The sequence below is a fragment of the Triturus cristatus genome, chromosome 8, assembly GCF_964204655.1.
Source record: "Triturus cristatus chromosome 8, aTriCri1.1, whole genome shotgun sequence".
Classification (NCBI taxonomy): domain Eukaryota; kingdom Metazoa; phylum Chordata; class Amphibia; order Caudata; family Salamandridae; genus Triturus; species Triturus cristatus.
Window position 1 is genome coordinate 1,407,297,115 of NC_140591.1, and position 14,639 is coordinate 1,407,311,753.

General features: G+C 43.1%; 1 protein-coding gene across 1 annotated transcript in view; it reads right to left on the minus strand.

Annotated features, from left to right (window-relative positions):
• Positions 1-14,639, minus strand: part of LOC146805830 (uncharacterized) — a 497,986-nt gene that overhangs the window by 116,117 nt on the left and 367,230 nt on the right. The window lies entirely within an intron of this gene.

The following is a 14,639-nucleotide window of genomic DNA, read 5'->3' on the forward strand; positions in this document are numbered from 1 at the left end:
CTCTAAATGTATTTTATGCATCCTGTGTTTATGTGCTTAGACCCCTACAGGTAGAGTGATACTTAGGTGGTTGTTTTCTCCTTAGTACAGGTGGTACTAGTAAGGTCCTAGTTCCCTGCGTGATATTCCTAAAAGTGGTTAGGGTTGCGTAGGTGGTACTTTCTGATACCAGTAGTTACTGGTTGTGTGCTACATGTTCTATTTTTAGTGCTACAGTGATTGTGTGCTATGTTCTCAAATATTATTCCTTCGTTCTAAGTGCTATTTCTACAAAATGCTAATTCCTGACAGTGGTCCATGTGGCCCTGTCCCCTGTATATATAATCCCTTGTAAATTCTGCCCGTGCCTGTTGGCACATTGTAAAGTGTGTGTTTTTATCTAATGTGTTGTGTATAATACAAAGGTTATTTTTATATAATACCTTGTGTGGAGTTTCCTTTGTGGTGGGCCTTGGGTGTTGTTGCTGGGTGCGTGCGCAAACGCTTTACACATCGCCTCAGGGATAAGCCTGTCTGCTCGTGCCAAGCTACCAAGGGGGTGAGCAGGGGTTATCTTTGGCGTGTAACTTCCTTGCCCTGACTAGAGTGGTGGTTTCTGCCTGACTTTGGCGCAAGCCTTAGCCAGCCAGAAATCCCATTTCTAACACCAGGTACAAGACTAAGACCGGAATTAGTACATTATGACTACTTTCTGTGCTAATTCTGAACAGTGAAGGTGGATGTGAGAAGCTCTTCTCAGGGGGCATTTCTCAGGGCACATTTCGATTAGGCAGCCATATTTGACATTGGACTTATTGCATCAAAACAGCAATCTATCGACATTATCTTTGTTAGTGTACTTTGCATAAGGGTAAGGAACACTTTTCTCTTGTCATGGCTGCTGACTATCAGAGGAAGACAGCATTTTAAGAAAGGGAATTAACTGTTCTAGCAGAGGAAGTTGAAAGGCTGTCTGTCTGTAAGGGGATTTAATGTAAAGGTCCATAAATGTAAAAGAGTCATTGTACTTACAATGTGAATTATGTTATCGTTTTTTATTGAGATTCCTGTATGCAAATGTCAAACTTTCATTTATATAGTAAGTTCTCTCAAAATAATGCCCTACTTATCAATTTATTTATGTACGTTTTATTTTTTTATAGCATGAAACTGTTTTGAAGATTCTGACAAAGCGATGCGAAAGAAAAAGCACCCGAGAAACATATTAGGCAATATAGCATTGTTTCACATTCATTTATTTACTAATCTTTTTATGTGTGACAGGTTAATTGAAGATTGTCAAATCGAGGTTATTTTTATTGCCAAGTATGAAAAAAATATTGCACAATAATATAGTCTTAAAGATGAACAAATATTTCACTTTATCTTGCTATATTATATGACAAAATATCTAAATATTTTTAAAGATGGATAATTTTATTTGCATCACATAATTATCCTTTTAGCATAAATCCTAAATCAGACAAGAAGCATTTTGTTCTATAGGCCCTCTGTAGTCAGTTTGGAAACAGCTCTGTGAGAGGGAGAGGTGGTCGCAGAACCAGTTTGATATAGCTAAGAAGGTGGGGACTGCCCGTTTCCCTAAATGCCCTCTGGTTGGGACACAAACTCCCTCGGGGCAGAACAATTCTACTGTCTTGAATTTGCCTGAGAATAAAGCACTGTGGAGCAGTTGGCAGGATAGGATATATCCCTTTTGCATAAACCTTAAAACATTTCAAACTCATCTTTAGGAATCATAATACAAAATAGGGTAACAAGCATAAGACATTGTATTAAAACATAATTATTAATGAATTAATTTCTGATGGCTGTACCATCCCCATCATGTTTATGCTGCACCAGTTGTGCATATGGCATACAGTCATCTGCTAGATTATCATCATCTGTATCCTCAATATCTACAGGCATGGACACTCCGTGCCTTACAGCCAAATTGTGGAGCATACAACACAAAACAGTAACTTTTTTCAGGTGCATAATTTAATGCACCCTGAGTACGGCTGGGGCATCTGATTCGCCCTTTCAGAAATTCAAATATGTTCCATTATATTACAAATTTTAATGTGTGCCTCGGTGTGTGCACAATCAGATTCTGTTTGGGCATCATGGATGGATGTTAATAGATAACTTCTAAAGGTAACTGACTTGGGGGACTCACAAGTGCTTCTCATGAACACTCGGGGTCTGATGGCTGGCATCTCCAGGGAGTTTCTATGGCTGACGGAAGGCAGCGAGCTTCCATTTTCAAGCCCATCTGCAATCTTCAGGAATCTCGTGCTACAGGATATACAAGGGCGATATCTGGGCTGTGACTGTCGCATAAACTGGTGCTTGGGCCTTCAATTTTTTATGCTCACCTAGCATTCCCAAATTCAATTATTTTTTTTTCACTTGAATTTTGCTCACAGAGTTATGCGGTGGGTTAGGCATCTATGATTGGTCAGCAATCATTAGAGAGTATTCGTTTGCCTTACGATCTTGCATGGTGGCTTTGTGCTTTTATGATAACAATCACATAATTTGTTGCCAAGAATGATAAGCGAGGAATCTATTGTTTATGTCTATTTATGTTTACACCTTGGCTTTTCTAAAGGTGACTTTTCTGGATAGTGGTATGCTCTGAGGGTACAGCAATTTGAAAGTACTGTGCTACTTTAACGATTCATTCCTGTAGCAATTGATGTTGCCTGATCCTCACGTTATGATGCAATGCTGACTAATTTGTGGTGCTGGATTCATATCTTATTCTGTGTACCATGTATTGCCTAACCACCTTTCTTTCAGGTCTCCTTCTCTGCTGTACCCACCTTATAACCCTTAAAACCCGGTTAGCCACTCTCTTCATCTAAGATAATATTCTTGACCAGCGACAGTGCTGCTGGAAAGTGGTATCCTGGGTGGTGCTGTTCCTGAGGATCCTGCAAACACAAACCATGTCAGATCTTCCGTTGCTGGTGGAAGGTTTCTTAAAATCAGTGTATTGTGTGAAGCCTGGTAGTCATGCGCAACAGTGAGTCATGATGAGGTCTTTATTGCATACCAATTTCACATTAAGACTGTGTTGCATCTTGTGGTGTCAATACATTTGTTCAGTTGATTTGGATGCAACTAAATCCACTTGGGTACAATCCACAGCACATAGTAAATTTTGGAAATATAAAATGGCATGTCATTTTTTGCTTTCACAACAGTCACAGTTTTTGTGTTTGTTAGAAATGTGATGTACTCTGTGGTTAGTCTGAGGAGGGCATTCATTTTCTGCTTTAGTATTTTAGAAAATGTCAGCGGTGGTGCGCCATGGATCGAACCCAATGGACCGTAATAGCCACTGTTGCATCCATAAGCAGTATGTGGTATCCTTTTCAAACCAGTACTTGCTGACAATGCTCTGGACATGTTTAGTGAATTAATACATCATCTTATCAACTTAGGCTCTCTTTGCACCATTCTTCTTCTTGTTATGTTATGTTAAGTTATTGCTACTTATAGAGCGCACTGCTACCCATGGGTGTCCTGGCGCTGTAAAGTCCTTTTGAGGCCTGAGAGGAGAGGATGGTACGCAGATATTTAGGCGGAGAAGAGCCAGGTTTTTAAAGCCTTTCTGAAAGAGAGTAGATTTGTCATGGACCTAAACTGCAGCGGCAGGTCATTCCATGCTTTAGCTGCACGTGCTACAAAGCTTCTGCCTCCCCAATTAGCCTTGCGCACTTTGGGTACTAATATTAGTTTTGCTTCTAATGACCGTAGCACTCTTTTTGGTATATACCATTGACATTTATTTTTCAAGAACTCTGGGCCAGTTCCCTGTAGGGCTTTGTGAACAAGGCACAGAGCCTTGAACTGAATCCTCTTTCGAATTGGCAGCCAGAGGAGTTTATTGATATGGGCTGAGATTGAGGCAAATTTTGATGTACCGGTGAGCAGTCTGGCAGCTGCATTTTGAAGAAGGTGTAGTTTGTGCAGGAGGCACTCTTGTAGGGAAAGATATAGCCCATTGCAGTAGTCTAGCCTTGACAAGGCTAGTGACGTAATTACTGTTTGTATACTGTCTTTGGGTAAAAAAGGTATTATTTTCCTGCATACCCTGAGCGTGTTGGCGGTAGAAGATATAACCGCGTTCACCTGGTCTTTAAAGTTGAGTTTGTTGTCAATCCAAACCCTCAGGTTTTTTGCTTTATTCCTCAGGGCAGGAAGGGGGCCCAGAGAGACCGGCCACCAGGTCGGCGTCCAAAAATTAGGGTCAGTACCATATAATACCACTTCCGTTTTTCCAGAATTTAACTTAAGACAGTTCTGAGCCATCCAGTCCCCTACCGCTGACATGCACTCATTAAGACGTGTTGCTGTTTCCATCAACAACCCTGGCAATAATGAAACCACAATTTGGGTGTCATCGGCATAGGAGGTTAAGGAGAAACCAAAGGATTCAATAAGAGGGGCCAGTGAGGAGACATAAGTGGCAGGGCAAAAGGTCTGGAGGAGAATTCACCCATGGCAACAGTTTGGGTTCTGTTAGAGAGAAAGGATTCCAGCAGTTTCCAGGTGGTACCCTGAACTCCAATCTCCTTCATACGGTCCATCAATAGTGAGTGATGGACCGTATCGAAGGCTGCTGAGAGATCCAACGTGATCATCACTGCTTTGCCTCCTTGATCGATTATGGTTCTAATCTGCTCTGCTGATTTAATGAGGGCTGATTCGGTGCTGTGACCAGCTCTGAAGCCATATTGCGATGGATCCAGCACCTGTGATTCAAGCAAGAATGCGTTCAGTTGTGTGTTCATGATTTTCTCAGCTACTTTCACTGGAAGAGGAAGCCTCAATATGGGTCTAAAGTTGTTAGGGTCTTTGGGATCCAGAGAGGGTTTCTTAAGTAGGGGCAGTATAGAAGCGAGTTTCCAATTTATGGGAAAATATCCCTGAGAGAACATAGAGTTAATGACAAAAGTCAGTGCCGCGGCTACTGGTTCCGGGGCTAATTTCAACAGAGAGATGGGGCAGGGGTCATTAGGTGAACCAGATTTCGTTGTCATGATAAGATTTAAGATTTCTGAAGTTGTTACTTGGGAGAAGTTGTCAAAAGATTCCCTGTCGTTTGTTTCCAGTTGTTTAACGTCAATCTGGGTGGAGATAGTATTGTCTGTAGCCTTGGAGAAGGTAGAGAAGATAGATTCTACTTTGCCCAGGAAAAATTGTGCAATATTATCACATAATTCCTGACTGGCAGAAATAGTAGGAGTGGTTGGAAGTGCTAGCGATGTGACTGTTTTGAATAGTTCTTTGGGCAAGTTTTTTGCAAGATTTATTTGTTTAGAAAAGAACTCTTGTTTTGTTTTAAATAGTGACTGTTTATACTGAGCTAGACTAAGTTTGTAATTATTTCTATCATTCTCATTGTAATTCTTCCTCCAGATTCTCTCAAGGTGTTTGCAACTCAGTTTAAGGTCTCTAAACTCTTGGGAGTACCATGGAGAAGATGGCCTTGCCCTATTGGGGTAGAGGAGTTTATTAGGGGCAAGCTTATCTCCAACAACTTATAACCATTTAGTATAAGCTAGTGTCGCCTCATCCAGGTCTGTAGGGAGGGAGGGGACAGTTGCGATTAACGTCTGTTGCAGTTCCTCCGCATTAATGTTAATCCATGCTGTACTGACCAGATGCTTCTTCCCAGGTTTCCATGAGTGACGACTGGGCAAGCTGATTTCAAAAAGTACTGCCATATGGTCTGACCAGATGACTGGACGGGTGCCAGTAAAACTTAGTTGTGATTAGTTTGAAAAATTCCGTCTAGTGTGTGTCCGGCCTTGTGTGTGGCTCCAGTCACCACCTGATTTAGACCAGCATTATTCATCATATCTAGTAGATTTGAAGTGTCAGGATCAGATAGTGATTCCAAGTGGAAATTGACATCTCCGAGTATAGTGTAAGTGTTTGCACTTAATATAGTTTCAATTATGCCATCAGCTTGCCTGAGAAATCGGTTTCTAGGTCCAGGTGCTCTGTATAATAGAGTGCCTCTGAAAGTTAAGTGGTGTGAAAGGTAAAAACAAAAATCAAGCGCTTCAAATCCGAGATTAATCAGTGGGTTAAAAGATGCCCTAATGGATTTGTGGTAGATAACCACAAGGCCCCCTCCTTTCCTGTTGGGTCTATTTAGTGAAAAACAGAGATAGTCGGGCGGTGTAGCTTTCACCAAGTCAGGGTGAGAGGCCTCATCCGTCCAGGCTTTGGTTATAAACGCGATACTTATTCCCTCATCGAAAATTAAAGCTTCACATTCGAGGCTGTGTTTAACCAATGAACGAGCATTGATAAGAACACATTTCCAACCTTGAATAGGCAACGTATTTTTATTGTGTCTACTGAGACTGGGTTTGGATTTAATGGGTTTAAATGCTAAATCAGGTAGCTTGATTCCGCACCCCTGGCATAGCAACTGAGACCACGGAATGCATGTCCCCGGCTGCAAACAAATGCATCCGGAGTGTTTTTTGGGATTACAATTAAGATTGTGTAGTGTCCCACTAGAATAGGTTATAGTGTTTGTTGTTCCAGAACGAAAATGAGCAGGGGGACTGGCGCTGAGTGCGGGCCAAGCGCGGACGGGCGCAGACGGGGCCCGGGAGTGAACGGTAGCAATCCTATGCAGTATTTGTAGTTGTTGGGTAAGAATGACACTAAATCGCCGTTTTACAGTTTGTTAAAAGTTTCCACATAAAGTTTAAAAACAATTAAAAACAAAGGCAATCACATTCGTACCTTTGCCAATCGTGTCTACTCCCGGCTCACGCCTCAGGAGGACTCTGTGCTAGCGCGCTCGCGTCTGCCTCAGTATTTGTGCAGTCAGGGGCAGAACCACTAGCCCATTGACCTGACTCCTCTCAAGATAGCGCCTCCGCATTTAAGCAGCGGGGCCCGGGAGTGAAAGGTAGCAATCCAATGCTGTATTTGCAGTTGTTGGGTAAGAATGTCACTTGATCGCTGTTTTATAGTTTGTTAAAAGTTTCCACATAAAGTTTAAAAACAATTTAAAACAAAGGCAATCACATTCGTACCTTCGCCAATAGTGTCTACTCCCGGCTCACGCCTCAGGAGGACTCTGTGCTAGTGCGCTCGCGTCAGCCTCAGTATTTGTACAGTCAGGGGCAGAACCACTAGCCCGCTGACCTGACTCCTCTCAAGATGGCGCCTACGGGTTTAAGCAGTGGGGCCTGGGAGTGAAAGGTAGCAATCCTATGCGGTATTTGCAGGTGTTGGGTAAGAATGTCACTAAATTGCCATTTTACAGTTTGTTAAAAGTTTCCACATAACGTTTATAAACAATTAAAAACAAAGGCAATCACATTCATACCTTCGCCCAACGTGTCTACTCCCGGCTCACGCCTCAGGAGGACCTCTGTGCTCCCTTAGCTATTATTTTTTCTGCTGTACTTGAGTCTATAACTGCATTATTATAATTTTCTTACCCTGCTGCCTGAAATAACGATTGGGTGCTTCCTCCATACTCCATGTGATGCATCTGTCAGACTTTAAGTCCTTCTTTGATCAAGTGCTTTAATTATGTACACCCAGCCTGCACAGATTAGTAACACTAGCCTTGAATTAAGGTTTATTCCCTCGGGAGATCACTGGTGGGCTATTATAAACACTGTTTATGTTATTTTTTAACTGTTCCCAAAACTAATTTTTGGCAATATTGATTGTTAAATGTGCCTTTCTAATATTTACCATTATCTTATCTGGCCCTCTACTGTAAAGTGTCATAAAAGTGTTAAATTCCCCAACCAGAAAACAATTGGGTTTGGAGTTACAGATGGTAAAACTGCACCTGGGAAAATAGGTTGTGGATTCAACTCGTAATTAAGAGTAGTGGTATTTCACCTGGATTTAAAACTCAGTATGACATATAGATAGTTACTCTTGATCAGGGCTTCAGTCAAAAGGTTTAAATCTTGACCAAACAAAGGCACAGAAACTATCCTCCCAATGTGAGGATTTCATCAGCCACATAATTTGAATTTCTCCCATTTTCAGCTCTTCCTGCCAAACCAAATGGCTTTAGCAGGACCTTGTTTAAAGGCCATCTGACTTTGAGAGAGCTTGGCCTGGTACTGCCTGCAGCCATGCCAAGCTTCAGGATTTAGACATCCATTTCAGAGATTAAGTCAGAAGGTAAAATCCTTAAGCTGGACAACCATGCTCCATCGCAGTCAGCCTAAAAGTGCATCTAGGTCCAGTCAACCGCAGTGACTACTTATTTGCACTTTACTTTTTCGTGGTACTGTTTGTCTTTACGTCATATCTTCGGTTCCCTTACTGGATTTTCAACATTTTTCTATCATTAAAAAGCCTCTTTAAAAACTGCCAAACATTCTGCAGCATGACTGATATATGATATCAAGAAATGCAACCACATAACAATTCTAACACATCCTTGATAGCTCCAATTGGAAGCACAACTCACTGTTAGATAAGCCTGTACACTTTTTCATACTTTAAGAGTAAGCACATCAAACTACCTGAAAATAAAACCTAAGATATTACATGAGGCAAAACGCTGTAGAGCTCTAGCTCTTTTCATCAAGATCCACACATTAAACTACATCCTACATTTTGTCCCGCTCATCCTAAAGATCTGAACACAGAGTATGGAATAGCAGTCCCAGTGATAAAAACAAGTGATAACAACAAGACCCATCAGTCTTAACCTTTAAAAACAGACTGCATAACCAACTACTTTTGAAAGACCTAGACTTAAGGTATTGCCATGTTAAATCAAACCTATGCACTGTGACAATTGTTCTTCTTACTGTAAATTGTTTCTTTCAGCTGTTCATTGGAAGTGTTAACTTTGGATGTTATACACCTAGCATCATAACTTTGAAATGGAAGCCATTAATGATACACGTGTTTTCTTCTACTCCTCATATTGTTAATACTGGATCTCTTCCCTCTCCCTTACCTTCATTTAAATGCCTACGATTTGTTAACTCGGAACTTAGTATCGTGGTTACTACTTGTCTACCACCATCTTTCCGATCGTTCTCCAATACCATTCATCGAAGCATGTGCATTGTTCGCTGGCACAGGATGGCCATGCGTGGTCTCTGGCTTGGTTGTAAGCTCATTAGATGCATGTTTGTGTCAAAAGGTGAAAATTGTACCTTTGGTCATCCATTTCTGTGGGCCAATATTTATCTTCTTTTACAGGTGCCAATGGAAATCCCTTCGGCCACATTTCAATACTTCTTTTTTAAAAAGTCCTTTTTAGACATCATTCTTTTACAGTATTGCACTGCTGGGAATTGAAAGAGTTTCCTACTCTGACTGGATCCTGCACTCAATTCAACATAGGTAAAAGTATAAAATTAATATTACTTCATAATATAACAAAGTTGACTCATGCTACCTATATTAGTGATTCTGTGGCATCAACCACAGTTCTGGGAGTTGTTTTGGGAAGGACGAAGGTTGCCTAACAGGTTTTCTTGGGTGTGGGGGACCGAAGGGTAAGTTTTAGTTTTTTTACAACACATGGTCATGATCCTCTCAGACCTTTCCTCTTCTAGGTCAATATTAAGAGGAATGCAGTTCTGCCTGGGTCTTTGGTTTCGACTTATGTGTTATACTGTTTCTATCTCACAGGTGTTGTTGATGCCTGGGTCCTTCTACTCCCTCAGGGTTTTGATGCTTTGCATATACTTAGAGTGGTAGGAAGTTGTGGAAAGAGGTTGATGACCTACCGAAGCTCACAGAACTTTTAAGACATTGCAAGAGTCCAGGGTGACTCTTTTTCGCCCAAATAATTTCGGTGCCTTAACTTAAACTGCCGCTCTCTCCCTAAGCACCAACTACATCTATGTAATCTACTCGCCGATGTTGACCCTGACGTGGTATTCTTAACATCAACTTCGCTTTATGACGTATCCGCACCTGATGTTATTTCAGCTCTTCCAGGCAATTTTGCTCTATTGGGGATACAAAAGACCTCACAAAACTGGGGGAGGTATTGGCATTATCTTTAAAAAGATCTACAAGTGTAAAATTGAGGACATTCGGCTCCCTAATTGCGAAGCGCTGCTATTCTCTCTCTCCTCTCCTAAATTTACCTTCTCTGGGGCACCTATCTATTGTCCCCCTGGGCCTCCCAGCAGCTGGTGCTCAGCTTTTTCTGATTTTCTGTCCCCTCATATCTTGCGGGTAGCCAATTTTACCTTGCTTGGTGACCTCAACCTTCATCTAGAGAACAGCAATAATAATTAAGCATCACCATTTATAGATGACTTGGGCACCCTTAATCTCCGCTTCTTGATTTGGTACCTACCCACTCAACTGGGCACCTGCTGGACCCTATCTTTTCTAACCTCTCAACCTTATCCGTCACACCACCCACCCAACTCGGCTCAACGGACCACTTTGCAGTGCCTTTTACTATTAAGCTCCCTTTCACTTCCTTTACCTGGCATGTTCTGCAACCCAAAACCAGAAATTGGTCTAGACTTTAAATGACTGAGCAAATAAATTGCTTCTTAATAAAACCCTAATTTCTCAACTTGACCCACACCAAATCTCTGTGCACCAATGGCTTATGGAGGCCACCAATTTGATTTTGATACTTTCATCTAAACCACAATGTAGCAAGCCTCCTCCTGCCCCTTGCTTCACTGATTGTTACAACTGGGGGTCTCTAGTTGGCTGAGGTAGGTACCTTAGTCCAAATAGAGACCCTTGCTTCTACGTCAGGGAAAGGAAGGACACCTTCTTAGATAGCCCCTGCTCACCCCCTCGGTACCTTGACACGAGCAGCCAGGCTTATCTCCAAGGCAAATGTGTAAAGTATTTGCAACCACGCTCTCAGCGACCCAATGATGACCCCACAAATGGACTCCACACGAGTTACATAAAAACAATTATATGTTTATAAAAAACGATATACGATGAGACCACACAATAAAAATCCAACATATGCGTATTTGTAATATTTCACCTTGCTGGTTATTAGGAAGCAGGTTCTTGCAGTAATAATGAGCAAATATCAATGATCCAATGCAGTCCTAATGCAGTGCTATGCAGTTCATAATGCAAGACTCAGGCACTTCGTAATGTCAAAATAATGCAGTTTGTTATTCAACAATCAGGCAGTTCATAATGCCAAAATAATGCAATTCGTAATGCAACAATCGGGCAGTTCGTAATGTCAAAATAATGCAGTTTGTTATTCAACAATCAGGCAGTTCGTAATGCCAAAATAATGCAATTCGTAATGCAACAATCGGGCAGTTCGTAATGTAAAAATAATGCATGCGTAATGCAACAATCAGGCAGTTCATAATGCCAAAATAATGAAATACGTAATGCAACAGTCAGGCAGTTCGCAACGCAAACATTATGCAATGCGATAATGCAACAATCAGGCAGTTTGTAATGCCACCAATAATGTACTCTAGTACTGATCACGGTGCTCTGGACAGTCTCTATGCCACTCTTACTGACTCGCGGTCAGCTACTACCAAAATATCCCCCCAACACAGGTATGATGTAAAACAAAGTGCAGCTCCACACTCTGGCCCCGTTACTGCCACTCCTCGGCAAGTATGGGCCGCAATACGAACTTGAGTGGAGGCTCGGGCTGCAAGGATGGGAAAGGCCGAGAGCGTTTCTCTCGTAGCCCGCACCATGCCCCAGGCACAACACATGCATGCTCGCTGAGCGTTACTGGGGGGTACGACCTCACTCTCCTCTCCTCTGTTCGCAGATTGGGCCTCCGATGTGACTTTGTTGATCTTGGGCAGTGAAACACCGACCTCCAACGTGATTGTTCGAGGTCTCTCCTTGGCAAAGGCAGGCTTGGGCCAGCGGCAGTGAATTCTCACAGCTCCTCTGAAGATGCCGGGCCCATGGCAATGGCAATTGCCGCACTTCTGGTCACGCTGTCGACTGCCCCGGGACACACAGTCACGGGGCAATTTCTCATGTAGGTCTCAGGCTGCAACTGAGCACACGCACACAGTGTCGCTGAGATTCACTTGCGCTCCGGGTGCACACGATCACAAGGCAATCCTCACAAAGGTCTCAAGCTGCACAAAGCACAAGCACACAGCATCGCTGTGACTCACTTGGACTCCGGGTGCGCACAATCACAGGGCAATCTTCATGAAGGTCTCAGGCTGCACAAAGCACACGCACACAATGTTGCAGAGACTCACTGCACACACACAGCATCGCTGAGACTCACTTGGATTCCAAATGCCCACAATCACAGGGCAATTCTTATGAGGGTCTCAGGCTGCAAAAAGCACACGCACACGGCATCGCTGAGACACCCTTGGAAACCTTTATGTTCCTGAGTTTCCACAACAGGGAACCAGCTCTCCTCGAGCCCTTGGGGACAAGTTACTTCAGGACACAGCAAAGTCCTTTCAAGCAGGGGGGGACACAGCACACTGCAAAGTCCCTTAGCCTCTCCTTGGTTAAATCAGCAAACTGCAGGCCAGCCCCAGAACACACAGCAAGGGTCAGTCCTTTCCTTCAGTCTCTTCAGCTGTTTCTTCCTTGGCAGAGGTTCCTCAAAGTAGTTTCAATCCTTTTCAGTCATGATCAGTTCCATTCCAATGTTCAGGGGTGTCAGCTCTCATAGTTATACCCCTAAATGTCCTTGAAGTCTTTGTGTTCAGGGGGGCACTGACCCCTGTCCAAACCAGTTCAGGGTGTCTCCCTGCCAGTGACACCTTCTTCCTTTGAAAGTGGGGGTCTGGATCCTCAAACACTCAGCACAAGATGGAGCCATTGTTTTATGGCAGCAGCCCATGCCTCTTCACCTCTAGGGGCTACTCCTCCCCCCTAAAGTCCAGATGCAGGTTAGCCTGTTGCTGTCACACCTCCTCCCCTGGGTCAAGACATTCACCAGAGCCTATCACATTCAAATCTAGACAGTCAGTTCACAACCAGGCAGAGACACACAGAAATGTTAGAACACAAAAAACCAGCCACTTCTAAAAGAGTGGTTTCTAAACACACAATGCAAAAACCACCTTCACAAAAAGATGTGTTATGAAATTGTGAGTTCAGGCACACTAAACTTCACCTCTCCATCTTAAGCTTATAGGAAGGTAGGCTGGAAAAATATTACACAGCCTTCCCCATTCTGTCCGATGGGCAAGATGGCCCTGCAATGGTGAAAAACGAAATGGAGAGTATTTCACTGTCAGGACATGGTACACACCTTAGTACATGTCCTACCTTTCACATACACTGCACCCTGCCCAGGGGGGATATATCAGACCTAACATAGGGGTGTCTGATGTGCATAAAAAGGGAAGGGTAAGGCCTGGCAAGTGGGTGCACTTGTCAGGACAACATGGCAGTTTAACAAACTGTGCGCAGGCACTACAGTGGCAGGCCTGAGTTCTCTCTTTAGGGCTACTTGTGTGGGTAGCACAATTAGTGCTGCAGGCTCACTAGTAGCATTTGCATTACCAGCCCTGGTGCACATAGTGCACTTTACTAGAAAGGCAAACATACAAATCATGGACACCCAATTACCATAACACTTTACACAGGGAGCACTTGCACTTTGACACTGATCAGCAGTGGAAAAGTGCCCAAAGTACCTAAGTTGGTAATACCATGTCAGAAAAAAGGTCTAGGGGAAAGGCAAAAAGTTTAGGGAACTTTATCCAAAAAGTGCCAAGTCCAACACTGATTCTCTCAGATGTGAGAAAAATGCTGTAAAATCTTAGAAAGAACTAGAGTAAACATTATGCGCTCGAGGCTAAGTCAGAATATGTGGTAGCAATTTAAAAATACCACGCCCTTTGTAAATCTGCTCATGCGACTTACTTCACGGAAAAGATCACTAATTCCCTCACTGCCAGAAGACTCTGTTTAAAGTGGTGAACGAACTCTCGGCAGCTAGCACCTTTCGCCCATCCCCTTCACTCTCTCAACATGGGTGTGACAAACTAGCTACGTTTTTTCATAATAAAGTTGAGTCTTGGCACCACTAAGTCAGGGAGTCTAGCGCATCCTGCAATTCAATCGAATGGACTCCAGGACAGTAACCCCCCCATCGGGAAAATCTTTCAAAATTGGGTATGATCCTCTCTTGACCTGGCAACACTTGAATTGCTACTGGGATCCATCAAGTCTTCCTCCCTCAAATCTCAGACCTTTAGACAAATCTGCCCTGACTGATTCTAGACCTCCTTAACTCATCTTTGAGTGCAGGGCATGTTCCTCAGAACTGGAAACAGGCTCTTGTCCTCCCTTTGCTAAAGAAGAGTGACCTTGACCCTCTTTGTTGGTCAAACTTTTATCCAAACATTCCTTCTGTACGTCTTCTCTAAGATTTTGGAAAACCATGTTAACACCCAACTCGCCTCTTTTGATGTGACCCGCAACTTTCTCCACCCGTCACAGTTCACTTTTAGGGCTGGCCACAGTACCGAATCTGCTTACTCAGGGTCACAGAATGCCTTAGGCAACAGCTCGATTCCAGCGATACTACCACCCTCATCCTGCTCGACCTAAGTGCAGCTTTTGATGCAGTGTCGCACTCCATCCTGACAGACAGACTTGAGGCTTCAGGCACAGAGGACTTGTCCTCGAGATGGTTGATCTCCTTTATAAGATCGCAC